Raw genomic sequence first — 15,425 nt, 5'->3', positions numbered from 1 at the left:
AATGTGAGTATATTTGTCCTTGACAGTAGTATTGTTTTGCTGAATTGTATTGTGATCGCTCACTTTTGACACCATCAATTTTGTTAGTCTGGCTGCTAAATTGATTTGGGAATAAATAATGCACAATGACATCATCCTCTGGATTGAGGATAAGGATGCAACACGCTCTGTGCAGCTTATATCCCAAGTAGCTCGCCGTGATCGTATAGTGGTTAGTACTCTGCGTTGTGGCCGCAGCAACCTCGGTTCGAATCCGAGTCACGGCATTGCGGTGAGGCAATGTCACGGCAATTGGGACTCATTTTTTTTAGATTTGGCTTTATTTAAAGCAAATTTCTATTTTACATTATAAAATAGCATTTCATTAGCTTAATTTACTGACACTGCAATCAGGTGACTTAGAAAATATTTAGATTACGTTTTAAATATTGCATTATGAAGTGAAATCTGGTTATTTTAATTCACTTACACTATGTTCATTGCTTGATGGCCACCAAGGAAACGCTTCAGATATGTACATGTATTCTATAACAAGACCGGAGGGTTTAAAAACTCCAGCAGCAAACAGTAAAAACTATTCTATGAAAGACTTAAGGCTCGGATTATGCTTTGTTAAACTTTACTTCTTGAGCAGCTGTTCAAAATCACAAATAATAACAGTAACAAAGCAAAAACTACAAGTCCCACTTATTTAGAGTCTTTGGTTGTCCAAGATATTGTTGGTGCATGAAAAAACACGTGATAAAACTAGCCAATCCACATCCAAGTAGTCCCATAAACACTGTTGTTACTTTGAAACTGCCTCTTTTTTTTTGATGCTGGAGCAGTGAGATATGTGTACATTTATATTCGCTGATGGTTGATGCGTATGGTACATGTTTAACGCGCTTGTGCAGACAGGGACTAATTAGCGTGAGCACTGTATAGAAGTAGGTTGCGGAGCATAGCCGCATAGTTTATGTAGAATCTTGGTTCACCAGAACAGGCGACTGCAATCCTAGAGGCCGGCTGCCAGGGGGCACAATGTTCATGGTGTGTAATTGGTGCGCAAAAAACTCAAGTTCTGGCACTCCAGATCACACATCCCTGACCGCCATAAATCAACGGCAGCGAAAAGGAATAAGCAGTACGCTTGAAGATGAGTATGACAGACATGTTACGAGAGAGAGAACGAGCGGATCATGTATAACACGACTAGAGGTAGATCTAAGCTCTCCGTTTAAAGTGAAGGGTGCGCAAAGTGCCCCTGCTGGCCTTAAGAGCCTCAGCAGCTCCTTACAAGTGACGGGCGCAGTCACCAGTTAAACCTGGTGCTGGATGATCAGCGTATGAACTCACTGCAATATATATATATATTGGTATTTGACGGGAAGCAGGCCCAAGACTCCTGTATTGAAATATTCATATTTATACTACAGCCTCCCTTTTAATCTTAGCCATGAGTAGTTCCATCGATGAAGGGAAGGCTAACATCATCCAGAAGAGAATACACCCTGGCATCGGGCAAGTGTTGCAAAAGGTTCTAGGAGCCACTATGGGGCATGGATCCCAACATATAACTCTGATGGAGGATTGGCTAAAGTTCTCCCAGGGTATGGAAGAGCTCAAGGGGATACGAGAACATGGGAGGGAGAAATGGGGAAGACAATGAGCCTGCAGGGTACAAGAAGCCCAGAGCCCATGGGCACGCCACAGAAAAAGAAGAGTGGCAAGAGAAAGATGGTGAGATACAGAATAAGAACAGGCAGGTGGCGAGACAGATCATCCAGTAGCTCAGATTAGCAAGGGGATGACGACTGGCAAGATGATTACACGGAGGATGAGGTAGCTTCGATATCATTGTCAAGCGCGGAGCATAAGAAAGCGCCAAAGAAAAGAAATGTCACTGAGGAAGATGAAGTAGAGGGTGATGATTTTGGTCCAGAGGCCCTAATCCAACCTCGCTCTTCAGAATGAGAGCCACCAAAGAAAATAGTGGCATACCTCAAGATTTGCCTTGGGTCACCAATGGCGAAGGAGGTCAGAAACAGGCTAAGGGCAGAATGCCCTATAATGCGCTTTCCTGAGTGGATCGCTGACACCCCAGAGATCAATGACAAAATGGTCAGTTATGGGAAAGTATGAAAAGGACTTTAGAAAAGGTCTGGACAGGTCCTGGCGATCTTGCCAGGACAAGATATTTAACTATTAGAATAGAATGGTGTAGAGGTGAACTCCTTCGATTAATTAAAAACCTCAAGGGGTATTGGTAACAAAACAAAGAAATGGTTCAAGGGGAAAGTAAATTAAATGTAGGTGCTCTAGATTAGGATCTTGGCTACAAGATCACCTAAACATAAGAGTATATGGTCCCTCTAATGAAAGTGGGATAACATCCGGGCACACTGGCAAAAAAATGCCAATGAAGTTCCAATGATTAGTATATTTTTAATACATAAAATCACGCATTTCATATAACAATATATAAGATAGGTTGTTCATAAACAAAGTAACATTTTTTACACATTTCACATTTAAGCTTGTGTGTTATATTTCATTAACAAAAGTGACATTCGTTCTGAATGATGTATTTATAATTTCTTCAAAGGTAAGGGTAAAGGGTAAAAGATAAACTAAATCTTTGTTTCAAGAGGAAAGAAAACACTCAGATTTGGTGCATCTTTCACTGTCAATACGACACGTTTCGGGCATTCATGCCCTTCATCAGGTATTTCAATGTTCATGAATTCTGTAAAACAAATTCAAATGGTATCATCAATGTGTGTGTTCATTATAGTAATTTGTCCAACCAATGATGACAAAAACCATTAGGTCACTGACCTGTGTATTCCGGAGATTTCTCTTCTCCCATAGATTACTTCAGTTTGAAATCTGAATAAATCACTAGGTGCCCTGCACCAGAGTTGGTGGGCACTGGAGATAAAATAAGATGTACAAGCTAGATAGGGAAAACTCAATGTGAGTATATTTCATGCGTGGCCAGGCCTGGGACCATTCACTATGCAATAGCGTTGGGTCCCACGGTCTGGCCCCCAACTTTAGTATAGCTAGCACAATACTATTAAAAATATTGATATGTATGCTCACCTTTTGGGTGAAACAGGATTGAAGTGGTACCTTGATGTAAAATTGGCACATATAGCGATATGGTACCTCTGCCAGTCCTGTGGGGCAGAGATGTTATGAAATGTGATCAGGTGACTGCGTTTCACTGCATTTTTAAAGTCAAGTATCTCATCATTGATCTGTATCATTGTAATGTGCTTGATTCTAAGTGTGTTCTTCTAATTTTAAGCATTGTCAAAAAATGCTGGGAACCCGATGATAGTCAGTGTTCGGATGCTTATTATTAAAGTTAACCGTGGCCCTCTGATACTGTATGACGGGATGATTGTTTAGTGTATTCTCTGCAAGTTAGTAAATGAGAAACATGCTAATTGCGGTGAAACTGATGTGCAAGATGAATATCTTACTGTGTATCAATGACCGCGGTATACTGCGATGGTGCTGCAGTTATTCGTCTTCCGTATGCGAATGGTGCCTCGGTTGCTGTGGTAACCGGCACGCATTTGCTTTGGAGTTAATAAATCTACTGACACAGTGTTGCTTAAAAGTCGGGACGCCATGTTGGATAGGTATGCGGCATAATCACCACTGTGTATGTATGAAACAATATGAAACACTTGTGTATACGCGCGTTATAAATGCCATATATCTTATCATATCATATGATATGAAAGTTAAGTAACTGACAAACATCTGATTTGCAAATCACGGAAGAGTGATAATAAAGAATTATCTTGGATGAGTTTGTTCTGTGTAGACAGAGTGTGGCATGTACTCATTTGTGATTGCTGAATGCAAAAATTAAAAAAGTGAAGATTATTCATAAAAAGAAATTCTAAGGATTGCTCATGAGTAAATATTCCTAATTGTCAAACAGAAATCAAGAATTTGACATGTGATGGTAGTTCTTGCGGTAGAAAGGTGTAATTGAAGCTACAATTGATTTAATTATCATGATATTGTCAATGTAAAGATAACAATGAGTGTACTAGCTGACTAGTAAGGGATTACAGATAACAGCTGAGGTCCCAATCCATGCTCATCCCATGAGGAGACAAGGAGTCTAGACGATCAATCCAGTAAATCTCTCTCTGCAATAAAAGTCTGTTAAGGTTACTTCCTCTTCTTGGTGTACATACTTGTTCTAAAATAATGAACCTAATTTGAGCTATTGTATGTCTTTGTTGAATGAAATCTTGAGCTACAGATGATTTGTCTGATGCCATTCTGATATTTGATTTATGTTCTGACCAACAGGTTTTAGCCTTCATTGTTGCCAGACCAACATAATATAGTCCACAAGGACATCTGATGCCACATATTATATTTTTGGTGCCACATTTGGAAGTGTGATACAGCCTGATTGTGTGACCTTTGTGAGGGTGAGTGATGGTGTTCCCTTTAATCAAATTCTGACAATTGTTACAGTTGTGGCATGGAAGGGTACCTTTGTGATATTGATTTTTCTCCCTCTTGCAGGCAAAGTCCGCTTTGATAAGGTAATCTCTTGTAGACTTACCCTTGCTGTAAGCAAATAGTGGTGGATTTGGGAAAAGTTTAGCTAGTGCCGGATCCAAAAACAAGGTGTTCCAGTTTTTCTTGACGATTATTTGAATTTGAGTGCTCTGCTGTGTATATGTGGTCACATATACTAGATTCTCACCTGTGTCCCATGGTTTTGGTTTTAATGCGTCGGACCTATCGATGTTTCTGGCTTTTTCTGCACTAGTGTTGACTAATTCCTGATTGTATCTACGTTTTACAAATTTCTCTGAGTTCTTTCGCCTTAATGGGGTATTCACAGTTATCTGAAATAATCCATCTATATCGGAGAAATTGACTCAATGGTATACTCTCAATTTTTTTCTTTCGGATGGAAACTTGTTGCATAGCTGTTTCTATCTGTTGCTTTAGTAAATACAGTGGTTTGAAGTTTGCCAGATTTGGTATAAACTTCTACATCTAGGAATTCTATTGAGGTTTTACTGGTTTTGCTAGTAAACTTAATCCTTTGGGCCATTGAGTCCATAAACTCCAAAAATTCAGACAATTCTTCATGGGAGCCATCCCATATACCAAACAGGTCGTTGATGAATCTAAGCAAGAATTTTAAATGTTTTGTCCATCTATAATTGCAGAAAATGTGAGTTTCTGCTAAGTATGCCATGTAGGTATTCGCATAGTTCAAGGCCATGGCTGCTCCAACAGAGGTACCGGATATTTGGACAAAATATCTGTCCTCAAACATAAAATAAATGTTATTCAAAACTATTTTTAGTAGTTTTAAAATAAATAATTGATCAGCTTTGCAATTTTCCTTAGAAGTCAGACCCCCCTGATGATGTTCATATATAAACTTGACACATCCATGATGAATAAGATGTTAGTGTCTTCTTCAAAGGATATCCGTTATAATTTATTGAGAAAATTATTGGTATCCTTTATATATGTTTTAAATCCATGGATCAAAGCTTGTATTGCACGGTCAATGTATTGGGCCAAAGGTTGCAATAAACTGATGTTAGCAGCTGTTATCGGTCTCCCCAGCGGGTTAAATAGGCCTTTGTGAACATTTGGAAGGGTGTAAATTATGGGCATAGAAGGATGTAAGTTGGTTAAAAAGTTCTTGTTACGATGAGTGATTCATTCCTCATCTTCAGCCAGAACCATTTGTATGATCTTTCGTACTTCATCCGTTGGATCAGCAAACACTTCTAAATAGGTATTAGAATCTCAGAGTTGGTTTTCAATCTGTTTTGTAATAGCTAGTATTCATGAGTACCAATGCACCACCTTTATCTGCAGGTTTGATTACAAGCTCTGGATTCTTCCAAAGCCTGTCCAGTACCTGTAACACACGATGAATAATATTGGATCGAGTACGTTTCTTAAAGTTTAGTTTTTCAAAGTCCTTGATCACTTGCTTTTGGAATGCATCCAGTAAAGAATTCTGGATTGGCAGTATAAATGTGCTTTTAGGTTGCATTTCAAGGAATCTTGATTCATCATGGGAATTCGCAAATTCACACGACTCAAAACTGATTTTAAAATTAATTTTTCGTGTGAGTTTAAAGAAATTAATTTGTTCTTTCAGCAACGAGCTGCTGTAATGTGGCATGAATGAAATTCCCTTCTGTAAAGTAGTTTGTTCAAATTCAGTTAGTTTGTGACTAGAAATATTAATTACTGAATCTTTTTTGGAGGGAACATTGTGGGCCCGCTCACAAAGATCCTTCAGAGGGATCAGGAGGCCCGTGAGAAGAACGAGGCGATAGATCCGGTGGTGTTAACCGGATGGGCACAAAGAGCCATATGCATGTTGGGGAATGCCAAGAGCGCAATCACAACTAAAAGAACAAGATCACCTTTGGTACAAATAGACCCTAAACTTAGCAAGCTGGCAACCTCGTAGGCAGCAGCGGTAGCAAAAGAAAAACAGTTTGGGGACTCCTTCCTAAAGTACCTAACAAAATTTGCCAACTCGTATGCTGCCCTGGACAAGGTGCAGGCCTCCATGAAAAGAGTTCTTGGTAGACACATTTTACGGCGGGCTGGCAGATGCAAGGCCGCTCTGCCAGTTAATACCCATATACCAGGTCCTACAACGAAAGAGGACAATGGAGGTAACAAGAAGACCGGAAGCCAAACCCGTTCTTCCCCTCCCGGGGTAGAGGAAAGGGCAGAGGCTGGCGACATACGGACCGCAACAAAATAATGCAGGTGAGAGCGAGCTGACAGAAGCGCACACTAAGCATAGAACCTCCTGCCGTGGGCGGGAGATTAGCAAAGAATGTAGAATATTGGCAGACCATATCCAAAGATGCCTGGGTCTGGGACACGGTACATGGTTTTCACATAGATTTTTACTCACTACCAAGGCAGACAACATTTCCAAATCAACTATGCCTAAGCATAGAAGATCAGCAGTTGCTAGAATCAGAGCTTAGATGCTTAGAGCACAAAGCGACCATTGTACAGGTGACAGACTCCTTAGTAGGTTTCATAAGCAAAGTGTTCTTGGTAAAAGGGAAACACAAGATGAGACCAATTATCAACTTGAAGGAGTTAAACAACTTTGTGATCTACAGACATTGGAAAATTGAGGGGTACACCTAAGGGACATCTTACAGCAGGGAGATTGGCTGGCCAGAATGTACCTCAAGGATGCATACTTGACAGTTCCCATAGCAACAGAACATCAGAGATATCCGAGGTTCTTCTGGGTGCACACAACATGGGAATTCTCTTGCCTACCTTTCGGTTTAGCATCGGCACCATGGTGTTTCACCAAGCTGATGAAACCCGTAGTGACACACCTGAGAGAACAGGGCATCTGACTAATAATATACTTGGACGACATTTACATAATGTGTCAGAACAGGGTGTTACTCAAAATCCAAGTGAATACCACAATAGAATTACTCCCAACGACTGGGTTTTCTAATAAACTGGGGGAAGTCCAACGTACAGCCAGGACAGTCCATGGAATTCCTGGGCTTTGTGGTAGACGCGATCCAAGGATCACTAAGTGAACAACATCAAGAAACGGATCAGGCACACACTGACGAGGCGAGAGATGTAGTTACAGGACATTTCCAGACTGGATTGGCATCTCGATTACACAAGAAGCGAGAGTAGAGTTGGAATGGTGGCTCCAACACATGAATGAATGCAACGGGAGAGCTATATTTGGCTCATCCTCAGACTTAATAATAGAATCCGATTCCAGCAGATGGGGCTAGGGAGCCAGATGCAGGAACCTGTTGAAAGGCGGCAGATGGCCAGAGCAAGAAACATTGTTTCACATCATTTGCCTGGAGTTATTGGCAGGGTCCTTTGCAGTTAGAGGCTGGACTCAGGAGAATTCACAATGATCGTACTCTTGAAGATGGACAACATGTCCGCAGTCGGATATATAAACAGACTGGGCGGCATGAGGTCCAAGCTGTTGGCAGAGCTGGCAAAGGAGTTTTGGCACCTCTGTTTACAGAGATGAGTTTCAGTGACTCCAGAGTACCTACCAAGTAGCCAGAACGAGGTAGCCAAATGAAACTCCAGATTTCTCAGGGATGCCAACGATTGGAAGCTGCATGAAAAAGTGTTTCAGGAGTTGGTGACCGTGTCAGATCGACCTTTTTGCATTGAGGTTGAAGAACCAGTTACCTCGGTTTTTCAATTGGAGACCAGATCCGGAGGCGGAAGCAACAGATGCCTTCCTCCAATCCTGTGGGCAGACCACAGGTTACGCATCCCCTTCATTCTCATTGATCGCAAAAACGTTGGCTCAGGTGAGGAGGCAGAAGGCCTCTCTAATTCTGATCACTCCAGATACGAAGGGCCAAGACTGGTTTTCCAGTCTCCCGCAATTAGCCCACAACAACCTGGTTGCCTTACCAAGGCCCAAGTTCTTTGTGCGGGATCCCAGAGGACTCAGCCACCTGCTGGTGCGTGCAGGCAACTCAACCTGATTGCTTGGGCAATTTCAGGGGATCCTGGACTAGGATGTGCCTACTGAGCCAAGCTTAGTAAATTATCAAGAAATCCTGGGCCCCAGGGTCCATAGAGCATATAACTCTGCATGGGCTTGGCATAGTTGGTGTATGGAGAGTTAAGTACATCCCGATGGAACAGATGTAGTGCACATAGCCCATTTTTAGCACAAATGGCAGCGCAAGGGAAAGCATATAGGATCATTAACACTGCACGCTCTGAGAGCTCAGTGGGCAACCCTAAGAACGAAGATGTGTCGATAAGTGAACGCCCACTAATATGCAGACTTTTGGGAGGTATAAGAATGACTAGACCCAAGGAGAAGTACTCACAGTTGTGGGACGCAGACACAGTTTTGAAACTGTTTTCAACATGGCCTGATCATTCAGAATTATCTAGGAAGGCATTATTAGCTAAATTTACAATGCTTTTATGCCTTTTTTCATGTAAAAGAACTTCAGATGTCAGAGCTTTGGAGGTGACTATGAAGTCATTATGTCCGACTAGAGTCACTTTCTACATCACGAAACAACCAAAAACGGGTTTGAAGTCTGTGTCTTATGACGCTTTCCTGAATCAACCCAAACTATGTCCAGTTAGATGCTTAGTAGCCTTCGAAGATATCACAAAGGATGTAAGACCTGCGGGAGTCTCACAGTTATTCATAGCATTGTGTAGGCCATTTGGGGAGGTGACACCACAACTCTGGCGAGATGGTTAAAATGGGTGATGGTACAAGCTGGTATCAAGGTGCAGTGTAATGGCACTCACTCGGTGAGAGGAGCGATGGCCACAAAGGCTTGTAATGTAGGAGTCAAGTTGGAGGACATCATGAGATCAGCAGATTGGTCGAATGAGTCAACCTTTAAGACCTTTTATTTTAAACCGATTGAGAAAGTGGCAACATTGGTGGTAAGTAAACTTTGAACAAGCAGAAAGTAGCAACATTGGTGGTAAGTAAACTTTGAGAAAGCATCATCAGAGCCTCCAGTCTTGTCATAGAATTCAGATTTTCAACATATTCGTTCCAGGAAGTCATAATTCTATTAAAGACATGGAGGCGAAGGATCATCCCACCCTTGCAATCGTGATAGACAATAGCTTTATTGTGTCATAATATATTGTGATATGTTAATGTACTGATTTATTTCTAAATGCCTTTGTTGTGCAAGGAATGAGGATGCAATGCTACAAGCATAACTAAAATAGTTACAGATATGACATTATTCATCCCAAGCAATTTTATGTATACAAGGAAACAAAACTGCAGTAATGAACACAGACTTTCCATACATAAGGCAGGTACGGTTACAGGGTAGGGGTCAGGGAATGGGGACAGCAGGGCTAGATATTCAGACATGGGGTCCGGCCTCACAGAGTGGGAAGGGTCAGGGGAGATGGGCCATTAAATTGAATCCATGTACATTTTAGGTGGTCGGGATGTTCATGGCGGTTTATCATCTGATGGGTGGAGCATACTGAGGACAAGTGATTGCCAGGCTACAAAGGCTTCAGCTGGATCACCCTTGTGAGAGTTCAATGAACCAGCCGACGCCCTTGTTTAAGTTTCACACCAGGTTTTAAAGTCATACAGACATAATTTGAATTGGGGGCCTCTCAGGGACTTCAAAGACATAGTAATTCTTCTTTTTCCTGTCCATAAATCTAATAATATGTTTGTGTCTGACCTGTCTGGTGTATGTACCCAAGAGGCATGCCATCAGGGTCCAGTTCTGTCTCGAGACTCCAGCCCCTCTGCAAGCCTGTTCAACTCGGGACCAGAAAACCTGCATCTTTGTGCATTTCCAGGACATATGTATGAGATCCGCTTCGTCCTGGTGGCACCAGGGGCAAGCAGACCTGGTGTTTTTGTTAAATTTGGCAACTGTGCAAGGGGTCATATAGATGCGGTGAAGGACATTATCTGCAGCAGTCTGATCCTAGCATTCGTGTCAGTGAGTGCAACTACCACATCAGTTTCCCACCAGTCCCAGACCAGGTTTTCTAATGCTGGAGCCACTTAGTAGGCAACTGGATAGCCTGGTTAGAGGCCTCCAACCGTCCTCCAGTGAGTAGACAAGGGCCAGGAACGCTGATCAGGCCACCCATCCCACCTATGTTTTGCCACCTCCCTCACCTTCATATACCTGAGGAACTGTCCCTTGGGTAAGCCAAACTGTCGATTCAGGTCCGCCAGGCCCTTGAACTTGCAGTTATCATACATGTCCCCCCCAGGTGTATATGCCACATTCTTCCCAGAGTCTAGAGACGCCCAGGTCGTCTCTATTTGCACACACATCGGACACCATTGGTAAATTAGGGGAGTAGGTGTGGCTCGTCTTAAGCACCTTCCGAGTCATGGACCAAACTTGCCTACCACGAGCATGCTATTCGGCTCTTTAGCCCTTTAAATATTATTATTGATTATCCTTTTATTCCCTTTCTTTTCTATTTACCGTGGCCAGTTGCCAACATGGTCCGAAGTCTCATCCATGGCTGACTGCTAATAGTTGCCATAGTCGGAATTAACACCTACCATCTACTGCACGTAGACGATCGATAAATCAAAATGTTTATTCTTTTACAACAAGTTGGCGCTGATCTAATGTCCAACTAAATAATGCTGATCAGATCCTTTTTCTCTGTACTCTGTTTTATAAGACATCCAGAGCGCAATCACCAGGAGTCCGCCCATGGACTAAACCAGTTAACATTGATCGTGTTCACACCTTTACTCCAGCACTCATTTAGCTGGTAAGACCCAATTCTTCAAACAGATATATCTCTATTCCCTTCTTTGATTATACTATTAATTACAGTTAGGCTCTCTATATCGGCCACAGCTTATGCAGACTAACACGACTAGGTTACAGCCCATTGAGAAGAACTCCACCCACACCCCCATTCGCGAGTCTGAGTGCCCTGAAAATAACGCAAGGTTAGCAATCTATTCTATTCTTTTAAACCACTGGTCCCCTTTTGATGTACCAGACATTTTGAAACTCTTGTTTACCTTTAGTAGACCATAGGAATTTGAGGCTCAATCTCATACTAATGGGAATGGTGATGATCTAACCTCTAAACATGTACGCATTTTAGAGATAGCTGAATTTTGAAGAAATACACATGTAATAAATGTGGGTACCAGAGAGTTATAAAAATTTGTTTTCAAGCATAAAAGATTCTTTCTTAAGCTCAAAATATTCTTGTGACAATGTATTTGTACATTGGCATGTTATGTTAGCTTAAATTACAATGCTGCATATTTGAACTTTACTAAAAAATATTCTATATGTACTTTTTCTGTAGAATCACACATGCCCCTGATGAAGAGTAACTTTCACTCGAAATGCGTTGAGCCCTCTTTGCATCATCATCATGAATAAAAAGAAGATTCTTGGGATAAATAATTGCTATTTTGTCATTTTTGATTCATGTAATTTCAAACAAAAGACTACATATGTTACTGTGAATGTTTACTTGAGACCATGTAGATATGACTGTAACTACATCCTAAATTACTAGTCTGGTTATCCAGACAACGGATAGTGTGCAGGGGATGCGAGTTCCCTAATTGGGAACTTTTTTCTTTGTTCATATATTGAGTACAACCTAGATGTCAAGGTTGTCCTTCTCTCCTCTGCACCTCAAATTACACTTAATTTCACTATAAATACAAAACACTAACCTACATCTATATATAATACAAACAATTTACAGGGAGTGCATAGTGTTCAGATCACTTTGGTTTGAACCTTCTCCATATTGCCACTCTCAATTCTGGCTCAGCTGTCAAACACTCCTCTGACATCTGCCGCCTCCTGGAAGAACTTGACCTCGATGTCCTCGGTCTCACTGAGACATGGTTCACAGCCAGCTTCGTCACGAGCTTTGACACTCTCCTCCCTGATGGCTACAAGATCCTCTCTACGGCAAGATCCAACCATTCCGGAGGTGGTGTAGCCCTGATCTTCCTAGAGTGTATCCCTGCCTCTGTCATTCCTATGCAGGCCTACTCCTCTTTTGAATGCCTTGTCTGTAGGCTCTCTCTCTCTCTCCTGGCTACTCTCTTACCGTGGCTACTATCTACCTGGTCAGATGATCTCATTCCTCTCTGAGTGGGCGGACCTCTCCTCCCTCCTGGCCTCGACCACTCAACTCCTCCTTCTTGGAGACTTCAATATCCATCTGGATGCTTCCTGACCCTCATCTGGACTCTTTCACAACCTCTGCAACTCTCTCTCTCTCTTTCTATTCTCCCCTATGGCCCGACTCATTCTGCTGGTCACACCCTGGATGCTCTGATCTCTCCAGACCTCCCCCTTTCCATCCCTCTGACCACTACTCTCTCCTGGAGTTATCACTCTCTCCTTTCCTCCCATCTCTCCCTCACTACCCCTCAGGTCAAGCCAATTCCAATACTTCTACTTACCTTCTCGGTCATCTGATCCATGAAGCATGTGTCAGTTGAGGCCTTTGCTACCACTTTCTCTCCCCCTCCTCCACCTCAGGCTGACTCACATCCTGACACAGCCCTTTCCAAGCTCTACTCCTCTATCTCTGATATTCTTGATGTTCTTGCCCCTGTCATGACGATCCGCTTGAAGCCCAAAGCCAAGTGCAACTCTTGGTACGACTCTGACCTAGTTACCCTAAAACGCAAGTGTGTGTAGCTGAGAGGAAATGGTGGGCTTTGTGTGCATCCTCTGACAAACTGGCCTGCCGCCTGCCCCAAAGGCAATATCGGCGCCCATATCCAAGCTCGCGTCTCTGTGGCATCTAACAACTCAGCCAAACTCTTTCAAATCTGCAAGGATCTTGCCAACCCGGCTGCAGTCCCTACCTCTCCTGTCACGTCCAACAATTCTATCCAGACTATCTCGCTTTGTAACAGCTTCTTGTGTAAAATACTCCCCCCCCCCTATTTTCCACCGACACTTGTTCCAATATGACACACTTTAAATGTGCTACATTATGTTTGGCTTCCAGAAAATGCATAGATATTGGCGAATATAAGCCCCACCAGACGCCCAGACAGAAATCAACAACACTACCTCAAACCAGTAGCTCTACACTGACCATATGTCTGCATGTGAAAATAATTAAAGTACATGCATTGCTGCCAGAGCACGAGCTACAGAAACTAAAACTATCTATTTCTCTCTCTCTCTTCCTCTCGCCCTCTCTTGCTCATCTTCTTCTCCCCTCCCAATCTCCAACCCTCCCCGTTTTTTCCAATTTCTGCAGGTGCAACGATGATGGAGATGGCACCACTAAGAGATTCTTCAAATGTAGATAGTAGTAGAATTAGAATTAGTATTACTAGGGTCTACAGCTATGACTGTGGCCTCCCTTTTACAACGATTTTGTTAGCAAAATATATGTTTGTTTTGGGTATTTATAGGGGGTACCTTTAATCTGGGTTGGCCATCTAAAAGAAGGGGGGGGGTTAAATGAACCTGGAATGGGAATACACCCTTGAACATTGCACAACTAAATTTGAATGAAATAAAAATGTTCTCAAACGTTACTGCATCTCTCCTAAATGTAACTGCAATGCCACCCAGTGTCCCCAGTTCTATTTATATGTACCCTACAAAAGCTACAATTGACCCTACCTCCTTTTCTGATTTGAATGTGAGTATGTTAGCAGCAACAGCTGACGTTCTTATGATGTCAACAAATGATACAGGTTATAATAACAATAGTCTTTTAAATAGTAGCAGCTCCCAAACCGCAATATGCAATAGTATAATGTTCAAACTATTGATGCCAGGGATAAAACAAACTCTATATAAGGTTAACAATGCTAAAGAAACAATAACTGTAAGGAAAAGGTTCACATTGTGTAGTGACAGAATGAGAAGGCAAGCGTGCCAATGTAAATATGATGCATGTCATGGCTTAAGATTAGATGTAGTGGGAGACCTTCGCAACCCGAACACTCGAACAGTTGGTATTCCGACATGAGCGCGATGGGAAGGCGAACAACCAATGGGAGTTGCTACGTTTGCTCCTTAATACTGCATGCATTTGGGGCACCCAAGGTCTTAGTACCACAAGAAGTACCCATCATAGAAACACAATGGGCCTCCAACGTACCGGAAAACTACAAGTTCTGCTTGCGAGTGACCTTCCCACCCGCCACGACTGACCTGCCGGGTGTACCGGCACCTGCAAGCAGACCATGACGAATGCACCGGCACCATTCGGAATGGTACCGGTTCATCAGGCCTCCCCATTCCCATTGAGCACTATGGGGCTTGAATGGGAATGGGGAGCATTGTTTACCTGAGCTCGGGAATGGGCAAATACCGGGTCCGGCAGGGCCGTAATGACCCAGTAATTGCCCATTCCCCGACGCTGGTAAAAAAAACACTCCGGCGGCAGCCATGCCGGTTTTACCAGCACGGCTACTGCCGATGTCATAATGAGGCCCAATGTCTGATTCACCTTGCACTATGTCGAATCAAAGGCACTTTCCAGGCACGCAACATCCATCTAGAACTCATCCATCCTGATCCACAAAAGTGTTAAACGAGTTCCAGCAATCCTAGCTGTCTCAAAGAATCACATCAAGTGATCGAGGGAACAAGAAATGTCAATAACGAATGGCATGACGCAACATATGTTTGCAGGGCAGAAGGACTTCTGGGACTGTCTGAGAAAATTGCAATACTAGCGGAGCAGACATGCAAGCAAACATGGACAGAACATGTCACAAAGGTAACTTGGGTTGCGGTCCTCGAGAAACCAGTGAAGGTACACCCACAGAAATCATACAAACTTTGTTTTTTCAGCAAAGGGACAGTGGCTGTCGAGTCAAATGAACAATGCAATTGAACTTTTATGGCACCAGACCTCAAGAG

At 42.6% G+C, this 15,425-nt stretch overlaps 1 long non-coding RNA gene and 1 other non-coding gene across 2 annotated transcripts in view; both read left to right on the top strand.

The window, feature by feature from the left end:
* LOC138513014 (uncharacterized) overlaps nt 1-14,102 on the top strand; it is a 502,796-nt gene extending 488,694 nt beyond the window's left edge. The window contains exon 4 of the long non-coding RNA XR_011281651.1: nt 13,804-14,102. This is a non-coding gene — a long non-coding RNA (uncharacterized lncRNA). The remainder of the gene's footprint in view (nt 1-13,803) is intronic.
* TRNAH-GUG (transfer RNA histidin (anticodon GUG)) lies at nt 195-266 on the top strand. The gene has a single exon. It is a non-coding gene; the product is annotated as a tRNA-His (tRNA).
* Nucleotides 14,103-15,425: the final 1,323 nt, after the last annotated feature.

This window comes from Ambystoma mexicanum, chromosome 12 (genome assembly GCF_040938575.1).
Source record: "Ambystoma mexicanum isolate Mex_15411 chromosome 12, UKY_AmexF1_1, whole genome shotgun sequence".
Classification (NCBI taxonomy): domain Eukaryota; kingdom Metazoa; phylum Chordata; class Amphibia; order Caudata; family Ambystomatidae; genus Ambystoma; species Ambystoma mexicanum.
The sequence above is the reverse complement of the archived record's forward strand: the minus strand, read 5'-3'. Positions and strand labels throughout refer to the sequence as shown.